General features: G+C 31.4%; 1 protein-coding gene across 2 annotated transcripts in view; it reads right to left on the bottom strand.

The window, feature by feature from the left end:
* Positions 1 to 9,473, bottom strand: part of LOC100878605 (uncharacterized) — a 352,447-nt gene extending 342,974 nt beyond the window's left edge. The window contains exon 1 of one of the 2 annotated variants that reach the window (XM_076530211.1): positions 8,973 to 9,473. The gene's annotated coding sequence lies outside the window, so the exon portion shown is untranslated. The remainder of the gene's footprint in view (positions 1 to 8,972) is intronic. The other variant, XM_076530210.1, reaches the window with a different exon arrangement.
* Between the last annotated feature and the right edge of the window lie 15,141 nt (positions 9,474 to 24,614).

Here is a 24,614-nt window from a genome sequence, read left to right as displayed (position 1 = left end):
AAACTTATTTATTAAGAAATTATCTTTCTGAGTTATTTCGGTCAATAAGGCATGTGTTCCATATACATCATGTAGTACCCATAATATGGTCCGTTATAGCGTTTGAAAATATGAACTGGCTGCTAAAATTAATCGCTATAAACCAAAATTTTCATCAGTTAGTATTCATTACCCACGTATGATTTAGTGTTTCAGTGTTTTGAAATCATAATATTTACGAATACTGAAACGGTTCACATATTTGCATTTTATTTATTAAATACGATCGAAATGGTACTGAGTTACGTGGCAAAATTAGCAAACATATCCCAATGGACTACTTTTGTGTTCGTATTTTTACAAACTGGAATCTCATTTGCGCCAATACGGCTTTGTCCACAAATCAAAACAGGATGTGCCGAAACCAATTATTGAAGATGAAGATAACACCGCCAGTAGCGTGATATGTACTGGTGATCGTCGAATTGGATTCACATGTGATTCTACGAGATCTAGCTGGAGATAGTAGAATTTACAAATCCTCGGTTCGACGCATTCTGAAAATACAGAGCTTTTATCTCTATCGGTTTTCTGTCGAGCAAACGTTGCGACTTGGAAATGAAATCCGAAAAATGAATTGCTATCGATATTTTTTGCAGCATATACAGAAAAATGAAAATTTTGTCTTCCTAGGCAATATTTACAAACAATGAGATGTTCAACCGATATAATGCCACTAAAAATTCAAATCTCAGGACGAACACTAACAATCAAGTAAGGTGAAGTGGGATAAGTGCAGACTGGTTTTTGTGAAGTTGGTATTTAAACGTAAGTATTTTCAATCTGCTATGTAAATACTTAACGCTGTCGATATCGAACGCTTTGCACAATTACTACTATTTAATTAATATTAACTAGCACCTTAATTTTCCTTGTACATTTTGATTTTAATAGGAAATTGTTTAAAATGTCAACTACTCTGCACTTTCCCCAAAAATGGGGTAAGAGCGTAACTTGAAGTTAAATACTTTGAAACTTTATTTCATGTGCAATGGGGTAAGAGCAGAATTATTAACAAATCTGCTATAAAATGCTTTTTACTGGATTGTACAAGTACTCTATACTGCAAACAAGTACTCTTAACTGAAATATAAAAGAGGATATAGTGAAACAAAACAAGGAAACAAACATACTAGATGGAGAAATTTCGCTCATATTATAATAAAAATAGCCTATATGGTATACGCACTTGCCCTGTTTACAAATTTACCCCACTTCACCTTATCCTGAATATTTGGTGTGACATTTTTGATAAATTGTCGGTGCATATTTTTTTAACAGGACTTAAATCAGCGGGCCAAATTTCGGGAATGCACTTTATCATTTCTTTTGTAGGATCCAAAGATTTCTCTAAACGCGCAGCAAATGATATACTCTCAGCAGAATCGTACTCCAGCATACAATTCTCAACTAGTTGCCAGATATTTAAGTGAAATGGATGTAGTTCATAAATGAGGTAATTGCGCTGAAATTTTAACTAAAGTTTATACCTGTTCAGACAAGAAAATTCTTAAAAGGATTTTTACTGACTTCTCTAGTTTTTGAATGGGTGGTACGGGTGATCTGAAGCACCTTATATAGTTATAGTAAATTAATTTGATTAATACTTATCATAAACTGTACCAGTCAAAATAATAGATTTACGTCAAAAATGTATATAACCTTTTCTGTAGACATTTTTAAAAGCTTTATTTTTTGTTTGAAAGTTTTTTTTTCTAAAATTAATAGTTTCGGAGATATACAGTAAAAACGTTTCAAACTTTGAAAGAGGTTAAACAAGGGCCGCTTTATCATTTAATTTATTTTGAATGTTTAAATTTACTAGAATAAATTTGTTTGCCGTCTTTATTATTATTCTTATTTATAAATGCTCCTTTGTACCAGTTTCTTTTGTTTTTTACATTAAGACTGGATGCTCACGAATGACATTTTCTGTGAAATCCCACTGCGACTTGTCTTTCTTTGTTTCCTCAGTCAAAAGCAGTGAAAACAGACTACATATGATCACGACGCGATTGCAAGAAAAATATCGCTCGTGTGCATCGAGTCTGAGAGTATTCAGGCAGGTTTGTTGGTTTTGAATTCAAATTTACTGTGTTGTATATATCTTGTGAACTATTTTCAAAAATAGATTGTTTCAAATTAGCGAATACACTTATCACCATGAAGTTTATTAGGTCATCGTGTAAACATTCCTCTCAATTACTAATGAAACACTAATACGTATTACACAATAAATATGTTATAATTAATTTAAACAATTAATATATTAAATATGTGTATATACATAATTTCTTATATTTCAATATTTTTGTTATTGTCAAATAAATGGCAAATATTAATTTGCATACGTGCATGTAATACAGTAAGATGGTTATAATACAATGGTATTATAATTAAAAACGAAAAAATTATTTGTCAATACTTTAAAACTTTGATAAAGTAAGAATATACCTACTTTATTGCACTTTATGTAAAATATATGATCTTTTCTTGAAAAATAGTCATTGTAGTTGCTTTATATACTTTATTGCGAACAAGTGAAAAATAATCTTCAAGAAACAACGCAAAACAACGTCTATATTAAAAACTCACATTACGAAATCAGTTCTAGGAACTATCAATTCCGTCACGATCAATTTCCAAGGAAATACTACCCACAGGAAAATGGGTTGTCAAATTTTAGAAACTTATATTCTTTTAGACTCGGTAAACAGCGATTTTTTTCCGTACGATCTCGCTGTGATCATATGTCTGTTTTCGTTGCTTTTGTTTGAGGAAACAAAGAAAGACATATGATCACAGCCGGATCGCACGGAAAACGGTCGCTCATGTACTCAGATTCGGAGCATAAAAAGAAGTCATAAATGTGAGTTCAGAAATACATTTCTTTCGAAGTTCACACACTTTTTGTTTTGATCGAAATCGGAATATTCCATTGTTTAATATTATTTCTACCAAAAAGTGTCAAAAGACACCTTTCAAATTTGAACTTAAAATTATTCTCTAAGTTGAATCATTGCTCTAGAATTAATTTTTTAACTTTTCATATAATAGTTGTTAAATTAATTCGGCAATATCATTTTCTTGCAGCTCATCCTAAATCTAAAAAAGTACATATGGTATACTTATTTATACCATGAGATGTTTTTTGACACCTTAAGGATTTCGTGACAGTGCCGAATTTTAAAAAATTTTACATATAAATATTAATGCCATTTTACAGCATCATATCAATTATAATCAGATTAGAGAGTCTCGAATTCAATTGTAACGGAAAATGCAGGACTTGCGGCACAACTTCGATATTCGTCTTTGGCCTTAAAATTTTATGAGTTGATAATTAAGGTTCCTTATGGAAGAAAATTTTTCATAAAATTTTAGGAACATAATTGCAAAATCTATTTCAGTACCGACTTAGACTAGAATTCTGAAAATAGTATGCAGGAGAAATCATGGCGAAATTTTGATTTTTCGCAAAATGCCAATGACGTTTAGAATTCGTGCTTTCCACATTTTTTAAAAATATTAGGGGTACCGAAAAGTAAGCAAAATTTTGTTTGCTGGCGGAAAACCATAATTTCATTATGATAATTATTTAGAAAAAGGCACACAACACTTCATCGGTTTTGATGACCTTGAAATATGTTATTAAGGTCAGAATAACTTTGTTTATATATGTAGTCACATCTTGGCTTTCGATTTTATGATGTAAGCAAAAAAATTCAAATTTGCAATATACAATAGTATACAGAACACTTTTTACTACTATACCACCGATTTGCTCTTTTTTAATATTTTTAATATAATATACTCAAATATGCTATTTTTCAACATATGACCGTCTTCATTTGTTTATAGCACTTATAATGTAATTAATACAGGGCGTCCCACAATTACTATAAGAGCCGAAAAAGGGTGGTAGGTAGGGCGATTCTGAACAACTTTCTTCTTTGCCAAAATATTGGTTGAGGCTCCATTTTCGAGTTATTAGCAAAAAAACATTTACCAATGAAAGCGTACATAGACCGGTTCCCCTTTTCGGTTCTTACAGTAATTGTGGGACACCCTGTATATCATAATATAAATGTGACAAGTGAAATACAGTGTAGAGATATATTCTCAAAAACTAAAAAAAAAACAAATGAAAACACCGGTAGTATATGTATAGTGGGAACGCAGTAAAACATACTAATTAAAATATAAATTTAATTGAAATTGGTTGCAAAACTGAGATTATATGTGTATCAAAAAGTGAATTAGAATGTTGATAATATATTTAACTTATAATAACTTAACCGCTGATAATACAGGTATTCCAACATACAATATAATATATTATTCTTAATTACTTAAACTTTTGTGTCCCACTTTTGATAACTGAAATAACTTTTATGTCCAATATGTAACACATTTTCCGAAGTCTGTTTGATATCGACTCATTATTCCAGATCCAACCAAAACGTCAAATATGCTGAGGACCTACCCATCCCTAAGTTCTTATAAAACTAGGACGCGTAAAACATTTATATGCACATTCAGAGTACCAAAATGAATGAATTTCTGACCTAATTAATCTGTTAATCATTACAAACCTAAATATTACGCGTTAATATCGCAAATATTTAAACGGAATCAAATTTTGTGCAAAAATTCGAACATACAAAACTCGGAGTACTCCAGTTTTTTCCGGCCAAACTTTACCGACGTGTTCTACACAAAAAAGTAAGAAACAAATGTTATATGAACATTTGCTCTTAAATGTTTTATTAAGGAGTTATAACTAATAATACCAAATTATCATAAACTGGCATTTCGTCGACACAGTATACAAACGTATTATGAATATCTCTAATTCTGTTTACACAAACTCTTGTCTACTTGTTCTGGTAGCTAATATCCACATTTTTTATTAACGTTTTATTAATGAGTTAACATTTCAAACGTTATTACGAACACGTAGGCTGTATCGACGAAATGCTAGTTCATTATAATTTTGTATTATTAATTATAACTCCTTAATAAAACATTGAAGAGCATATGTTCATATAACATTTGTTTCTTACTTTTGCGTGTAGAACACGTTGGTAAAGTTTGGCTGGAAAAAACTGGGACACCCTATATATTGCCTAAGTACTTGATAACTTTTAACACGTTTCTTAAATCATATTGTTATTACTTCGTTTGTTATATTGCAGAAATGGAAAATTAATATCTTTTTTCTGTGTTTGAAGTACTGTGTTATGCTATATTTTATACAAATATCAGTATTCTTACGGTAAATAATAATCGAAAATGCACCGAGAATGTTAACGCAAGTTGACCTGAAAAAATACTATTAATATTTTCTGAAATGCCGCGTTTGCAGAAAACGTCTTTACACTCATATTTTCTACTGAAATACCACTGTTTAAAATACTTGTGATTAAAGATAAAAATTAGTACTTTTATAACTTGTAGAAAATTATTTCAAATATGTGTCTAAAAAAGCATTTCTTCCTTTTCTTGTTTCTGCTGTCACTAAAAAACAATATATCTCAAGGTATTTACTTCTTTATTATTTCATAAATTAATCAAATATTTAATTTTTATGGTATAAAATATAGTTGATATTCTATGAAACAAAATTTTATTGAGGGCTGGTTGTATTTACGTTCTTGGCTTCCACATTGGAACCACCATTTTCAAGTTTCAATTTTAGACATCAGATTTAAAATCACTTTAATGAGAAACTTCCAAAATAAAAATTTGCAAAAATACAACTAATTGTATACATTAAGCTCTATTTTGTTAGATTCCGCATTTTAGATTTTGAAACTCCGACATTACTTCCGAAATTAGCAACCCTAAAAAATATATACATTGGTTTATGTGTATTTATTTACTTTGTAGAGTAAATGCATAGACGTACATATGATACTCATAAACGGAGCATAGAACTGATTTATACTTTAAAGAGATCGCAATAGCAATTAAATCTCTATTTCTTTCACATAGTTAAGAAAGAAGAAACCAACAGACACAGAAACATAGAAGTAATGGCGGGAAAGCGCGTGCCAAAATACAATTAATATAACGCATTCATGTATTACTCTTAGAATGTGGAATTTATAATAACTTAGCCGCTGATATTGTCAATCACTAACTACAACGTATTTACTTCGCTGAGAAACTTTATTATCTGGTAATAAAAAATTCAAATTTTATAATTTTTTAAGATTATCGATTATTTTCTGAATTTATCCACAATTGGCAATGTCCAAAAAGAACAAAATTAAACAAAAATTTATTACGTTAATAATTTCAACACATTCTTTGTGTTTGTCTCCGTCAAGCAATAGGATCAATATATTAAAAATTTGTGTTACGGTACTTCAACTACCTCAAGCTTAATTCACATTTTTGATAATTTTAAAAATATTTGATATGTATTAGAGTTTCGACAGAATTATCTTTCTTTAGTGAAAAATCTACGTAATTTAGATGAATGTAACGTGACGCTACAGAACTATGGAAAGGTATTTATAGTACTTGAGACCAAATCACCGCGAAAAGACTTTAATTTTCTTCCTACTATTATACAATTAAATAAAATGTGGTATGTTGCAATAAATGTACAGTTAATATTTACATATAATATCGAAAAGAAACAATTTAAACATTTATCCTTTCTTTCAAACTTCTTGCATTTATTCTTGAAACGCATAATTTAATAACATATAATTACAAAATATATAGTAGAAACGGAAATAGAAAATGTTAAAAATGTCATGAAAGCTACAAAACAAAATACCGATTTTGTAATAAATATATTAAAGTATTCCGTAATATTGTACCTATAAACCACTATGAAAAAATTTAAAAAATTAATATTTTATTGCACGAGTTGTTAAGCTCTTTCAAGTTCGAGAACCCCATTCCATCCTGACCATGTCGAATTTTTATTAAATGAGTTATTTGGATAAAAGCAAAAAGTTAGGGGATGTAAAGTCAACGTCAAAATTGTTTTGTGGACTCCCATGGGTTAACATAACACAGTTTAACACGTTGACTGCCACACTAAAGCAATTTTCAATTGCATCCAGTGGTGTTTTAATTTTGACTAAATTTTTCCAAATATTTTCACAATATATTTATTTTCCATAGATCCATGCAATTAATGCGAGAATTTTCGACACATGTTAAATCAGTATAGAAATTTAAGTGTCACCCATATGTGGGTGATGTGGCAATCAACGTATTAAGAACTATGTTTTATCGAATATAACTTATTACCTATTATTCACTTTATTATATGTTACGATATTATTGCACTGTAAAGTCATGTAAATAATTGTACAATTATATGAAGATACTGAAAATTATTCTATAGTGATTTAAACTCGCACGCAAAAATAGAAAACATTCCCAAAACACCAGTGTCTGTCCGCAACGTTACGTTCTTTCAAATTTGTTGCCACGCTATGTGCAAAAGTTAACAGTCGAAGAAGAGACGCGTAATACAATCTATCAATGCGCAGTAGTCCATTTAAATTTTAAAGTCGAATTTATATTGAATTCACTTTTGATCGTGAAATTATCTTTCCCCTATGAGACACTACGATGTTTCTGAATTTTTAATAGCAAGACAATATATTCAAATCGTAAAATAAATATACATGATGTCAAACAAACATTATACAAAGTAATAACCTAGTACGCAGCAATCGTTGCAAACGTAAAAGTATTTACAATTCGATTTATATTTAACGTTCTACAAATTTAACGTACTACAAACTTTAAAAACAAACGTACATTATTTAATGTTAAGTTGATCCAGTTAACTGGAATGATTGAAAGTAGTAACGAAAATATTCCAATATTTTTAAATATTAAAGTTAAAATACTTTTAACGAAAATTAAATTTCTAAACAATTGTTTTATATGATAGAAGTACTGATTTATATTTTGAACTTTTTTAAAAATCATGTAAAAATGTCACTTACTAGAAAATATAAAAGCAAAGTTTTTTCAAATAAATTATGAAAATATAAAAAAATTATAACTTTTTTATTAATACATTTAAAGCTACTGTTTATCGTTAGATTGACAGTTATAAAAAGTGTAAAAAGTTACGCCAATTTAAAAATGTTAAAAATCATCGAAAATTATTCGTAGCTTCAATGACAGTGAAAGGAAATAGAAAAAAATTCTAGTCTTATTAAAGACTATTACCTATTCATTTGAATTCCAGTAATCAGACTATAAACAAATTTGGGTTACATTTGTTTAGCAAAAATAAAATCATAAATGTCGATAGTGAAAAAAGTTCATGTTAATTAATTATAATTAATTAAGATCTTATATTAAGTAAAGCAAAACCATTTCTTAATATTATTTTATATGTAGACGCAATGCTAACAAATAATGGAAGAAAGTAAAAATGGCATTATTAAATTTCCATAGTAAAAGTCATGGTAGATCATAAGAGATAGAAGCACGAGATACAAATAAGATAAAAATACGCCAAAATTCGTACAAGATCGTAATAGTTGGGTTTATATTCTGGTTGCTTAACGAAAGGTTAAAGGGTAGGCCAATAACGTACTGCGTCGTACATAGACAACTAAATGTTGAATCAGGATTTTGTATGAAATATCAATCACTAACGTAAACAAATTTTACGAGACAAAAAGTTATAGACAATTTACGCGACCAAAAAGATTCAATAATAAAAAGTTCGATCTTTATGTTTATTACAAGTTGAAAATAATATAAGTTAGTATCAAATTACATCATCCTTCAAAAACTTACCAACGGACTTCGAGTATAATTGTAAATTGAGCATACGCAAAAATACCCAGAAAAGCCGGTAACCAAGCAGGATAGTTAAGCGACTAAATCGCAAATTCACTAGGTAGCTAACTAAATAAAGATAACGAGCCTCAACATACCTGATTGTTATCAAACTTCAAACTTCCGCGAAGAAATATCGTTGAACTGTGCTTTCGATTTTCACGCCATGGGAGCTCCTCCGCAAGGTGCTTCACTCACGATCCGCAACACAGACTGTAATCTTCACTCGACAAAGATAATTTCCAGACAACCGATCCACTCGATCATTACATTTTCGCAAGCTAAACGACTCTATCAACCGTTTCCGGTCCGAATATCTCTTCTATTAAAAATGCTAACCCGATCGAACGCGAACGAGACTACTCTTCTTTTTTCTTCTTTTCCTTTTTCGCTTCAACCAGACGCGCACACTCCAGCACGGAAGCTTGTCGACGAGTAAAAGCCCCTGAGCGCAGAGAGACGAGCAAACCAGGACGCGCCTTCCGAAAGCACCGCGCAAGCTCAGACTGTTCGTGCGAAATCCAGTCTCCACAGCGGTATTAAGGGTCGTTTCTCTTCGGCTACATTCGGCTACCAATGGTGAATCCTATACGAAAGAGTTTATGCGAGTAGAGGTGACTTGCACTTTGTTATGTTTACATTCAGCTGCGGACAGAAAACATCTTGCAAACGTGAACGTTATTGAACACCGTTTTTGACTGCTGATTTTATTTATTATCCTCTTGTACATTGACGAAGAATATTATTTTGAAATTGTTGCAATTTCGCGAGGATAATTTCTGCGGTCTTACAATAAAATTGGCCTCTTGCAATATGAAGAATGTTTAATCTGTTTTATACCTGTTACAATTGAACCTATTAATGAAAATGCAAATATTTAAATTTATAACGTTTATGTTTGATTTTATAATTTTATAAATTTGATACAGAGTGGATGGTACTTGGGGTACAACTGCTCGGGGAAACGAGTGATTGTACGTAGAAGACAAAAATATGAAATAAAATTTAAAAAAATTTTTAATCTAAAAGAGCTTTAAAATATTTTTAAGAAAATTTGCTTATAGCAAAGAAATTACATTTTCAATAACTTTCGTTAATTTAACATTTCATGGATGTTATAACTTAATTATATTTATTAACATTTTGAAAATATAGTATTAATCATTATTTTTACTACATTAATCTATAAAGTCTATAAAGTGTGATACATATGTACATACATGTACGAATAAATAAAAATATAAAAAAATGTTCATTAATAATTGTATTTATTAATTTATTACATATATTAATTGATGAACTAACAAAGTAATTATTTAATTATTATCTTTTTTACCGTAAATAAATTTTATCGAAAAATTAAATATTTCAATTTACTCTGAAGCCCTATATGAGAACGTTTTACTGCATATTTTTGTCTCACTTTTCACGTAAAATCATGCCTTGTTTTATGATACTATCAGGTACCAAATATCCAGCATAAATTAGCTAATTTTCTCTCTGGATAAAAATAGATACTTCATGAAACAAAAAAATTTAATAATCTTATTAAGGAATAAAATATATCGAGAGCATAAAATATGAACGAGATTAACAAATCTTGTAAAAATCTTTTAAATTATGTATACATAACGATTCAATTTGATCTTCATATGTGTCATTTCGCAAATAAACGAACTTTTTGAAAATAGTATTTAAAAGAGAAGCCATTTATTTTTGAAGGCATTAAAAGATATTACTTTGATCTTAAGTGGCGTTTTAAACGTAACATAAAGGTCACTTTATATTTTTCATATAGGACCTCTATATTATTTTAAACTGATGCTTTCTCTTTAAAAGCTTTCTCGGTTACAAGCTACTGTAATTTATAAATGTGCGTTAAAATTACACAGGCTGTGAACATGAAAACGTGAACATGAAAGCAAAAATATAACCAAAAATTATCTTCACATAAACGTGTAGAATAAGTGAAATTAATTTGATTGGTGAATTATCAACTTTTATCGATTAATGCTGTTCAATTTCATGAAATCAATTTCGACAAAGGGTATAGTTGGATAAAGGCATCAAAAATGCCTTTAGACTAAATTAATCAATGACCATATCAATCAATTAATAGACTGCTCAAAGGAAATCATTTTTACAAAGTATCAAACCGCTACTCCTACTTGAAGGTAGTTACAAGACGAAAAGCAATTTACAGTTTACACTTTATATCTTTTGTTGTACTGCACGGAAAATTTTGAAAAAAATTCAGAGATATTCTACTCTATGGCGTACGTATTTGTGAATTCTTCCAAAATTTTTAACTGCAAAATGAAGCTTTAAAAAATTCTGGAAGTTTACAAATATTTTTTTTGAATAGAAGTTATCAAATGACTACGTTTATATTTTTACAATAGAAGTACCTTGTCATGATTATTAATCTGTAATATTTTCAAATTTTTTGAAGTGGGAGGAGACAGTTGCACAAATCAAAAACCGATATCTGGTTATGTTATTACATACCTCAATTTTTCATGCAACTATATTCATATTTTTGTAATTTAATAGCCTGTTAAAATTATTAATATATAATTTTTCAAATTTTTAATAGAAGTCTATTATATACATATAAAAAAAATTGTAAATCAATATTTTCTGACTGTTCATTCGCGGATGAGTGTATGCATTATGCATATCATATTTTTACTTCATCAAATAATCACTATATGTAGGTTCAAAACTTTTACATGTATTAAATAAGTTAATATTTGAATATGACTTATATGTGGTTATGAACTATGAAATGTCGTAAATTTTGACTTTTCTCTGCAGATCTTCAAATTTCCTATATTTGGGCCTAAACTCTATTATATGTTGCATCTTCATTATCAAATATTTTTGTATTTATGAGACAAATAAAGTGAATAACTGTTCCATCTAACCCCTTGCACTATTTTGACGAGTCTGACTCATGACGCACTTGTGTTTCGGCCGTGATCAATTTTACTCGAATTTTTAGTACGCTTTAATTTGGAGTTCAAGTCCAATTATAATTTACATAGTCAACGATTGCATAATAACATATTGACATAACATTTGAAATTTTTCTGTCTGTTTTAATATTGTAGTTGTAATTAGTCAGTTCTGACTGACGCATCTAACAAATAAGTCATAGTGCAAACGGCTAATAATTTCGCTGTTCTGTGTTAAAAATTTTGCTGAGTATTTCTGTAGGCCTTACAATTTCCACAATAGAGCGCACATTCGACAAATAATAAATTATCGCTGCTATATAAGAAGGGAATGGACTGCCATTTGCACATTCGCAATTGCCATTTGCAATTTGTACATTCCCCTCACTTCAAAAAATTTGAAAACATTACAGATTAATGATTATAACACGGCACTTCTACTGTAAAAATATAAACTAACAATATAAATTATCATATATAAATTACCAATGTGTTTATTGGTAATTTCTTAAAAATTCATTCATTTAGAATTTTTTAAAAATTCATTTTGCGGTAAAAAATTCTGGAAGAATTCTCAAACACGTATGCAATTGAATGAAATATTAATATTAGTACAATACAATAAAAGATATAAAGTGTAAACTATAAATTGCGTTTCGTCTTGTAACTGCCCTTCAAGTAGGGATAGCCGCTTGATACTTTGTAAAAATGATGTCCTTTGAGCAGTCTATTAATTAATTGATATGGTAATTCATTAATTTAGTCTAAAGGTAATTTTGACGCCCTTATCCGACTATACTCTTTGATAAAATTTCATAGGATTAATTCTTACATATGATATTTTCAAAGAACTATCTCATTCTTATCGAGCCTGTTCAAGATTTAAAACTCAATTTGTGTTAACTCGCATGATTTTGTATTTAATGAATAATGTGTATTGCATGTAAAAAATACAACTTTTATAGAAAAAATATTCAAAAAAATCTTTTGAAATTTTAACTATGTGCTAATATTTTTATTACGTGACGCATCACGCATGGCAGGCACTTATTTGTGTAATTTATACTAACAGTAATGAATAAAAATTCAAATTTATATGTAACGCTCACACCGAAAATTATTTTCACGATTTTTACTTGTTGAAAATAGCAAAAATAAATATACAAGTATGTCGGTAATTTGTCAATATGTCGGTAATAAAGTTTGTATATTTATCTACTAGCTATACGATACCGCTCGTTTAAACCAGACCCTCAAATGTTAAAATAAAATAATATCTGAAATATTAATTCTTCTCTGTTCTCATATCAATTACAAGATTGCATTCGCATATTAAGAGTTCTTGCTTAAAGTTTCCTTCCTAGTTACAGTTTCATATTTTTAAAATAAATTTGTTCAAAGTTTCAATGGTGTTAGTTGTGTTATATTTATATTAAATAGTTTTTCAATATCATATTTTAAAAACTATACTCCCATTTCCATTATTACTTGACTTCTCAAATGCTATGAACACTTAATATTCGATAATGAAATAATTAATACATAAATTATACAAGGTTGTAAACAAATTGCGAGAATTTACATTTTCTAATCATGGATAACAGATTACGCATAAAAATCATAAATCATATTTTATGAAATATGGAACAACACGCAGCACAATTACATTACATGTATTACACTAAAAATAAGAAAAATTTGATCTGTGCCAGTTGTAAGACGCGCAGAAAGAGATTCATGTCCTCAATTTATTCGAAAACACACATACAGACATAGATAGAAAGAAAAAGTGAAAGAGGTATAAAACCGATCATGTGACATTCACACGTAAAATTCTGTGTAATGCTAATATTAGTAGTAGACACGTAAGTTTTGATGGTTGATAATCAGGAAACTTTATAACAACAAAATTTGACTTTGCATAAGCTATAAATATATGCAATAATAAATAAGAGTTCCGTTTAAAACGTGCAAAGTGATTTCCGTGTGACTTTTACAAAATCATTTAAGTTCACTCCTTTAAAAGTAATAAACCTTTTACTGAGTTTCTTTTCTAGAAACGCCTCATTTGTTGCAAACTAATCTGTTAAAATTAAAGTAATTCATTCTACAGATTTAAATATCATGTCATAGAACATTGAATTTTATCCTACAATTAACTCTACAGTTGAAACAACAATCAAAATAAAAATGATGTCCAAAACAAAACAATTTATTAGCGGAATTGATGAGTAGATACACTGGCTAACAAACGTAAGTAAACACCTAAAATTTGCAGCTAAAAGCGTTTGTATCAAAGTAAATATTTAACTTTACAAAATATAATAAAAAATAAGCTACATAATTATTCAGAAATAAATAAACATGACTAATGCTTGATGATATTTTTATCTTTCTGACATTTTAATCTTTAATAAACGACACATTTTTATCCCGAATACGATTCTATAAATTACTTTCTTTTTTGTAATGCGTATGGTTTTTGGAAAAATTGAACTTAAAAAAAGATTACTTTATAGTTTTAAAAATGTTGTATGCATTCATAATTGCAACTACTTGGGCCACCTAATCATCAAACTATTATGCAGACTCTCCCAGATGAAATAAAATTAACTATTATAATAGTCTAATCATTTAAATATGATTAATGTTTAAATATGTGTCTGCTCTTAATTTTAATTTATTTCAGAAATTCAGAATGTAATAACTCGTGTTTACTTACTTTTAGAATATGTATTGGTCGCATATAATGCATTTTCTTACAAACAGATTTTTAATTAATAAAAGTTCCATTATTAAATAGATTTACAATATATTTTAAAAAATTCAATATTTACTTTGGTAGAAAGATGTATTGCCATAAATTCCAGGTATTAATTTATCTTTGATGGTTACTATAGATAAATAACTTCGATGATGACCCTAAATTTTTCAAAAAATATATTGGGTTATATCTACTGAATTTCGGTACAATATTTTGTAATGAAAGTAGATTTAATATGTAAATGTCCGGTTATCTTACTAAAGTATAATGGACGGCACAGAAAACTCATTTTTAGATTCAAAATAGAAATTTTAGAAACGTTTCACTTAAACTAAAACAATTCTATGCATAAGACAAGAATAATATAGGAAAGCTTGCTGTATTTTTGTTACTTATTTATTAGATTCTCAATATTATTATTAAATGTTCAGAAATATTATCTCTGTTTAAATTAATAACTTTCCATTTAGACACTTCAAGCATCGCATTGTTTTTTTCGTTCAAACTACTCGTGCATTCCATGACCAATATAGTCGTATAATATGATTATGCACTTAAATAGGTACTTACTGTATAATTACACGAAATGAGTTGCGGAACAAAACAGAGATAAAAGCAGTGGTAAAAACAGAGATTCCTTTGTTTACTCCGCCTGAATCTTTTACGTTGCACGAGTCCGTGGGTAGTTCGCCAAAATGCACTAGAAGATGAAAATGCTAAGAAATAACCTTTTCAAAACATTGTATAAATACCTAATTGTTTAGATTTCATTTAATTTAGTTATTTTTTATTTCAAATTTAACAAACATTGTTTGCCTATTTTTTTCTTATTCTTTCTTTCCGAAAATTATCAATACACCATCGACTATTATTTTTTGAACTAATTTTTACAATGATTTTTTACAACGTTCACCTTGTTTCCTTAAATTAACAAATAAGGTATTTTGACGCATTCTTCAGTTCTACCATGACTGAATTATTGTCATAACTAAACAAGAATATTAAAATGCATAAATATTAACTGCGTTCGAATTCAACATGAAAAAAAAAATATTGAAGCATATTATGTGATGCGGTGATATTTTTAAAAGTGGTACGATTATTTTTTTTAACAACTGTAAACATTACAAAGTAATATTCATGCTCTAAATACAGTACAGAATCAGTACACAAAAATTTTACACTTTAACAATAGAACGTTTGCTTTTGTTGAATTTTCATATCATTGAAATTAGCAAAAATAAATGTATTGAGAAGTCGGTAACCAAGTTCGTGCATTTATCGATTACTTGTAAGACGTTGCTCGATTTTGATCGGATCTTCGTATGTTAATAAAATAATATCTACATATTTCTTCGTTATTGTTTCTCTGATATTATAATTTTTCACACGTATAAAATATAGTGGGTTATTTAGAATAGCATTTTCAATATTCATAAATCAAGTGTAATTAACAACTATTAAGGAGGTCCTTCCAAGTCGTTTTTCTTAAATAATAAATTCATTTAGTTTTTTAAAAGTTATTGTGTTTTTATGTTATTTTAAATATAATAACCTCTCGTATTCCATCAGCTTTAATTTTGTAATGTTCTAGAATTTCAATCTTTTGGAATATAACAGAGGGCATTTTTACGCAACCCATTATGCAATAGATACATATTATAAATTTTGTGAGAAAACAATTCGGAGGTAAGCGCATAGTGAAAATCACGTTATGGCAGACAAAAAAATTTGAGGTTCTTAAATTTCACATACTAATTTAAGCAGTTAATAATTCAGTTATGAAAACTAATAATAAACTTAGTAAATAAAGTACAATCGTAATTATTAATGGCGTGCATTCCTATCCTATTTAATTAAGTTCGTCACTATTGAATGCATCGTGTGTATGTGTACAGACATTTATTCTTAAAACAAATATTTTTTTTATATTAACGCAATCAGCTAGAGTAGCAATGAGCATTACAAATTCAATAATCACTAAAATATTTAACATTAATCACCAATAAGTCATATATTCCTTCCACAAACGTACAGAAATAAACGAATTGATTGCTTTTCTTCTTTTTAATATGTGAATTAATAAAGGAATTTGACTACTTCTGTTCTTTCCTTCTGCTCAGTTTGTATTCGCCTTTTGCCCTCGTTTTATAATTTGTAAAGAAGACTACCTTTCCTCTGGAAAGGTACATAATATTATCCGTGAGATGGCATTTGAAGTATTACCAATGTGGCGACTGTACCGACAGCGACACATGCGCCCTTTGAACAGTTCCTATTTTTAGTTACTTTTTATTTCTTAGGTTAAGTTGTAAATAGTAGTTGGTAAGACTAGTTTATAAGGAACGCGGCGCGAAAAAGAAGAACGTCATTCTTCCACTTCTTGTACGAAAGCGAAAGAGTCAGCACGTGCGCGTATTAATAAAAAGTGCAATCCTTGCAAATAGCAAGAAAAGTCGTCGTGCGTCATTTCCTACACCGGGCTCTCCTTCACGAACTTTAGTCCCCACACCAATGTGGCGACACCTTTTTCCGTTCAATCGTTTTGTCGAAAGGTGCGTTTCCGCGTGAAAATGAGTTCATTCTCTTGTGGAACGCATTGTACAGATGTATTAAATAGCGAGTAAAAACAAACTGTAATATTTAGAGTTTTAATTTTATATTTTAAACTAGTACGCGTTTACATATGTAACATAAGTAGACAGCTTAATTTAGTTTAATAAGAACATTATAAACAATAAATTTAAAAATGCGTAGAATAGTGCGTAACTAATTATTTCTGAACACGTCAACCGGTAAAATAGGATTCTTACGAACAGTAAAAGAACTACACCGATGTGGCGTACCTACATAGTGTGGTAAAAACATGAGGGAACTCGGGTATTAAAATTGAAAAAAAATTAATCTTTTTATTTCATACAACTTACTTCCACACGAGGTCTTCTTATTCTAACGCGTTCATCATTGTTTCGGGGAAATACGCGTCCCTTGAAACAAGTTTACCAACTATAGTCAATCTTCCCATAGTGCAACACTTCTTTCCCTCCCACAGTGCAAAACGTCTATTTCTGCGCCTATGCGTGTGTCGTATCTGCGCCTATATTACCCTCGTACGAGTCAGTCGAAATATAACACGAAACTTACCGTGGTTCCTTTGATGCGAGTTGACTTTTTAGCTCTTAAGTATAATTTTTTAATTTCTACTTTTTTTAACCGCAAACTTTTTTAACATATTTGTTAAATAATCAGGATCGAAGAAAATCAAAATATAATAACATACTTCTATTACTAATAAAGTATTTAATGTTAAACTAAAGAATTGCACATATCAACTTATTGATTAATTAATAACGCCGGTATAACTTTGCACCGCGTGTATTTTCATTTCGCGAACAAGAAGGAAGTGCACCCTTCAATTGTTTTTTACTCTGACGTCGTGCATTGCTCGCACGGTAAGATGACGCCACATGCTAAATTTAGTTATAATTCAACAATATTCATGAGGTTTTCCAATTAAAATGAGATCAAACACGATATAATTTGGATTATATTTAATATTCATTAAAAAATGCATTACTCCAACAGATTGACTCGAAAACCGTGATCGAATTCTCACTTTGCAACAAAGAGCGCGTATCCCTTCTTAGTTCGGTCCGAAAACACATATCAAATTCTCACTTTGCAACGAGGAGTTCGCATCCATCCTTAACCCCTTGCCGTGCCATTTATTTATGAGGTGCGTCAGTCAAGACTAACCATTCAGGACTATAACATTAAAACGAACAAAGAAAATTAAAATGTTCTAAGTATTTTATATTCAGGGATCCTTGACAACGCAAATTATAGTTGGATCTAAAATTCAAGTTAAAGAGTATTCCAAATTTGAGTAATATTAATCACATTTGAGTTGTGAGTGCGTCACGAGTGAGACTCGTCAAAGCACGGGAAGGGGTTAAATCTACTCGAAAACACATACCGAATTCTTACTTTGCAACGCATATCCTTCAGATTGGTCGCAAACACATACCGAATTCTCACTTTGCAACGTAACCCCCAGATCCAATTCCCATATTGCTTCTGGAAACACTGTTAGAATATCATTAAACATTTAAATGTCTCACCGTCTTTTATTTCACTTTTAGATAGGCGAGCCAGCGACGGCTTGCTTTTGCCACCGCAGACGAAGGCAAGCCGTGGCGAGCAAAGCACTGCTGCAGGGTTTTTGGTAATTCCCGCGTCGTGGGCTCCGTTTATAGGTTGTTAGATCCAAGGCTTCCGCATGCGAACGAAGTCGATTCAATTTCATTTATATCAGAAACGTTGCGAAATGAAGATGCAGTCGTTACATTTACGTATATCACCAGATATATCTATAATGGTTCGTATTCTTTCTCAGGATTTATTAATTTCCAATACGCCATACCACAATCAACTGGTTATTGGCAGCAACGTTTACTGAGGTATTTTTAATTTTGCGCCGCCTCCGAAAAGGTTGAAATGTATTTAATATACTACCTAACGAGTAAATAGGTTTCATTCATATCTGTTACGTAATTGTATGATTGAATGAAATAGATTACTTCATTAATGATTACTTCATTAGGAAATAAAAATTATTTTATACTTTTTAGTGCATTTCGAAGTCGGCGTATTTTTTTTTCTTAAAATTATTTTATTAGCACGATACGGAGACTGTACCAAGCAATGGGAATAATGCACCAATGTCAACGTGAACTCATCTTGCTGCATAAGTCGTGTGTCAGAGCGGTAAAGCTTAGTGTTTTGGTACAGTGCATTGTAATTGCCCTTTCATGTCTTTCCCGTGCGTAGCACGGAGCGTTCCACTAATATTAATAACAATAGTTTTTCGCTAATATCTCGAAAACAAAAGCTTTCCGTCAATTATGCAAGAAGAAAAAGTTGTCCAGAACCACGCCCCTAACAACATATTCGAAGAACATTAAAATCGTTCGAAGTTAACAACAATTTTTCGCTAATATCTCGAAAACTAAAGCTTTCCGTCAATTATGCATAAGGAAAAGATTGTCCAGAATCATGCCCCTGACAACATATTAAAAGGATATTAAAATCGTCCAAAGTTGATTTCAAAACTTTTCAACAATTTTTCGCTAATATCTCGAAAACTAAAGCTTTTCGCGAAATTTATGAACAAAATTGTTCAGAATCATGTTCGTGATAAAATATTAAAAGCGCACTAAAATCGAGAAAAGTTTATTTCAAAAGTTGCCGGTTGTCTTGGAATAACAATACTTTGCAATTAAAAAATGAAAAATTGTTTGATAATGGTACCAATGGGGAGTCAGAACCTACCAGATGCAAAAGGTTTCGTTTCGATGTGTTTTGAATTCGTCTCGATATCCTCTAAAGCTATGAATAAAAAAAATGTATGTTCCTATTTAAAAAACGTAAGATGACCTTGACTTTGCCAAGAAAACAAACTGTTTTCAAAATTTGCTTTACTAATATCTATTGTACACTTCATACCCTGCAAATATTGTTCTAAACTTTTTTTCGTAAGGTGGCTGCAAGTGGAAGAAAAATCGTGAGTAACGTTACAGGTAACAATCTGTATACGAGGTCTGTCCCAAAAGTATCCGACCTTCCTTAATTTCTTCGCACCTGACAATTTTAGCGTCATTTGCCGGGTATGAGTATCAACTGCAAAGCTTCACGAACTCCCACGATATCGCAGTTTTCATCGGGACACCTTAGTTCATGTGCAACGTGCATTTATTTACGAAGCGTTTTTTACGTTCGTCGCATTCTGCTGTTGTGAAAAATGACAGAAAGATCGATGCAACGAATTTGCATCAAATTTTGCTTAAAACTCGAAAAGAGTTGTGCGGAGACCATCGAAATGATGAAGAAGGCATTTGGGGACGAGTGTATGAGCAACACACAAATCAAAGAGTGGTATAAGCGGTTCAAAGATGGCCGCACATCTGTTGATAGTAACCCACGCTCTGGGCAGCCTTTCACGACAACACCTAATAATGTCGAACGTGTGCGACTTGCGACCAACGAAGATCGTCGATTGATTGTCTGAGAACTAGAATGTGATCTTGGAATACTGAAAACTAGTTTTGGTCTCAGTTTTGGTTAAGCGGTGATTAGCTTCTTCATCACAATAACGCTCCAGCGCATGCATCGTATCTTGTGCAGCAATATTTCACGAAGCACAAAGTCATACAGCTCCGTCAATCTCCGTACAGTCCTGATGTAGCTCCCTGCGATTTTTGGTTGCTTTCAAGATTGAAAATGCCACTCAAAGGACACCGATTCGACGATAAAGAAACGATCGAAACTAATACGACGAACGCTCTAAAGGCTATTTCGAAAAACGACTTCCAGGACTGTTTCCATAAGTGAAAAGGTCGTTGGCAGCATATTATACAATCAAATGAAGACTACTTCGAAGGATGCCACTAGCCCGATGACGTAGGATAACACCAGCAGGGAAATATGAAGGAAGGTCGGATACTTTTGGGACAGACCTCGTATGTAGGAATGTAGAATGTACATATATAAAATGGCAACCACTGCTAAACTGCGTGTATGACTGTGTGTATGAATGTTGACTTAATGAAAGGAACAATGTGAAATAGGTTGTGTAAATAATGTATGAAATAGGTCATGAATGTTAAAGCGTGAAATGCTATGTGAATTGGTTACTGGCGATTGGGAAAAAAGTAATGATAGGGATTTAGTATAAACACGGGATTTGAACGAACATAACGTGATGAAACGGCAAAATACGAATTATTTGACTTTACGATTTACGATTTATAATTTATAGTTGAATACGTTAATCATTATTTGTTCTTGTTGTGTTCTCTGTTGCATTCTCTTAATAAAGGAAGGATAGTTTATAAAATTCTATTCTTACATATATGAGAAAGTTCTTGTGTACATATCTCATTGATATCATAATACAGTATTGACACTGGTAGTTCAAGTAGTTTCCCCCGAGAACTATTTTGAAGTAAAAAGTGCAATGCAGTAGTCTGGTGACTATCACGTAAACCTAATTTTATAAACTGAATTATAGACAGCTTACATGTTATTATATCCAACAATAGATACCGATATTTATAATGAGAGCTGAAATTCAAAACGATCTAATCTACATGTCGTCTATCAATGCCATTGTTAAAAATATTCTACATAGGTGATCAAGTAAAGGGAAGACCGGAGCTCAAGAAGGAAGAGGATTTTCTGAAAATACAAGAGTTATTTATTGCGAGCCGTATCGAATTAGCAGCTTTGGTTAAATTTCGTGAAAACCTGTGAACCCAACGAAACTCTTACGGTGAATCGTTTTAAAAATCCATTAACTTTCTTTCCGAAGATAGTAACTTATTTTAAGGGTTGCCTTGTTTGGAGGTGAATTGACAATTAAAAATTATCAATGGATGGTATATGTAAACTCTAATTGGCTCAAGGAAAACTTGGAAGGGACATCTAAGAGTATTTGTGAGAATAAGTAACCTAACCTTTTTAAATCTAATTAGCAGGTATTCATTTTGTTATCACACAATAAAGTAAATGATTAAACATTTGTTCGAACTTTATTCCAAACTTGAGTTAGTGCTCCATGTGCATCAACCCAGAACTTTGCGCTATAAGTCTGCAATTGAAACGCAACAAAACTGTTAAGATGAAGTGGGGTAAGTAAACGAGGCAAGTGCGTATGCAGGCCATTTTTATTACAATATGAGCGAAATTTCTCCATTTTTTATGTTTGTTTCCTTGTTCTATTTCACTGTTGTCTTTTGAAATATTTGCATCAATTTTATGATGTTGAAAAGTTGAAAAAGAAAAGAATATACGAAAATCATTACTCTACAAAATATACTTGAAGAATATGTATTCCGGAAATTACTATTACAAATACCTTATAAGAAAATGAAGAACTACACTGCTGGCCAAAATTAATGCACCACTTTCTTTAGCCGTTTCTTTCTTTACGTTCTGTTGGAGGTAGGACTTTGAAATTTTGAGGATAGTTGGGCCCATGGGTTATCTCAATGCTCCAGGAGTGTCATTGTTGCCTGCCACCCCCTTGCGGTATCGGCGACCCCTTGAATGCTAGGGGGTCGGAAAACCGAAAAAAAGGCACTAAATTTGACAGAAAAAAAGAAAAAATCCGAAATTTTTTTACAGAATGAGGTTCTTTAGGTTGCGGCCTTTCCGAAAATGCCCGGCTCAACCGCCTTTAACACCCCCAACCCCCTCCCTAATTTTCCGCTCCTCCCAAAGAGGCGGTTTTTTCGATTTTGCTCAAACTTTTACCGAAGCTTCCTCTCGACCCCAGTTATACCTGGTAAAAGTTTGGTCGCGTTTGCACCAACCCCTTGGTCGCTACACGCTGTCAAATAACCACCCCTTGCTGTTTTTTAATTTTTTTCTCAATTAAAAGTCAATTTTGGACCTGCGGTTCACGGAAAAACTTGTTTCCGTGCCAACGGTATCGTTCCTGTTGATGGTTTGGGCCTGGTGTGAAACCAACCCCCGCTGAGGGGGTTCCTACTTCCAACCCTCTCAATCCACCCCCGGGGGTGGACGGGTAAATTGGGTGCATGCGATCGATTGAGGGATCATTGGAGCATTTCTGTACAAATTTTCAAGTCGATTACTCGAACCGTTCTCGCGCGATATGCAAAAAAGTGGAAATTTTGAGATTTTCAACCCCAAGTTCACCTAGCAGCCACGACTTATTGGAGGCAGTTGACATCCCGTGGATTGGCCTCTCACGAAGTTTGAACCCTCCTCGGAAAGGGGGCATTTTCGGAAAAGCCGCAACCTAAAGAACCTCATTCTGTAAAAAAATTTCGGATTTTTTCTTTTTTTCTGTCAAATTTAGTGCCTTTTTTTCGGTTTTCCGACCCCCTAGCATTCAAGGGGTCGCCGATACCGCAAGGGGGTGGCAGGCAACAATGACACTCCTGGAGCATTGAGATAACCCATGGGCCCAACTATCCTCAAAATTTCAAAGTCCTACCTCCAACAGAACGTAAAGAAAGAAACGGCTAAAGAAAGTGGTGCATTAATTTTGGCCAGCAGTGTATATATCTCAAGAAATTACAGATGAATTTGTTACAGATGTATGACAAAATATTTATTACAAATAAATTACTGGTAAATGTGCAGATTTAAAGTATTCTTTTTCGACTACCATATTTGTACATTATGCACATGCGATCCCCCGACAAAGAGTAGATATAACAGGAGGCGATAGTACGCAACGAAACCCATCTCCTACAGAGAGACAGAGGACACAAGAATCATGGGTGCGCATGTGCATAGTGTAGAAGTATGGCGATCGAAAAAGAACAGTTTAAACCTGTATATTCACCAGTAATTTATTTGTAATAAATATTTTATCATATCTCAGTAACACATTCATCTGTAAATTCTTGTGATATATATAATAGTTTTTCATTTTCTTATAAGTTATTTAAAATGATCATTTCCGTAATACATATTCTTCAAATATATTTTGTAGAGCAATCATTTTGGTATATTCTTTTCTTTTTCAACGTTTCAACGCAGTAAAATACATAAAAATACTTCAAAAGACAATATTAGTAATATACAGAAAATTTATTACAAATATATTCCAAATTATTAGAGATTGACGTGAAAGTAAATTTACGCGATTTAAATTTTCCGCTCGTTTACACAACCAATTTAAAGGGACGTTTTCGAGGGAACAAAGGTGCCGACAGAAAGTGTCGTCTCTGGTTTATTTTGTGGCCCCGATTTATTTGATTTGAGCATTTAAATTGGTTGTGTCCTCTATCGTTCTCTAGGAGGTGGATTTTCTTGTCTAGTATCGCCTCTTGTTCCATCTCTACTCTTTGCTTGTTGCGTGCAATAGGAATTCCCTAAGAAACCTCCCAAGCGCCCTCTCGTAAGAGAAAATAAAGAACATGAACATTAGTTTAAGTTGGCAATTCGCTGCTGGCGCCACCTAAATTAGTGAAAAGTAGGATGCG

The sequence above is a fragment of the Megachile rotundata genome, chromosome 3 (assembly GCF_050947335.1).
Source record: "Megachile rotundata isolate GNS110a chromosome 3, iyMegRotu1, whole genome shotgun sequence".
NCBI classification, from domain to species: Eukaryota; Metazoa; Arthropoda; class Insecta; order Hymenoptera; family Megachilidae; genus Megachile; species Megachile rotundata.
Note: the sequence above shows the minus strand (reverse complement) of the source record. Positions and strands in the feature narration are given on the sequence as shown.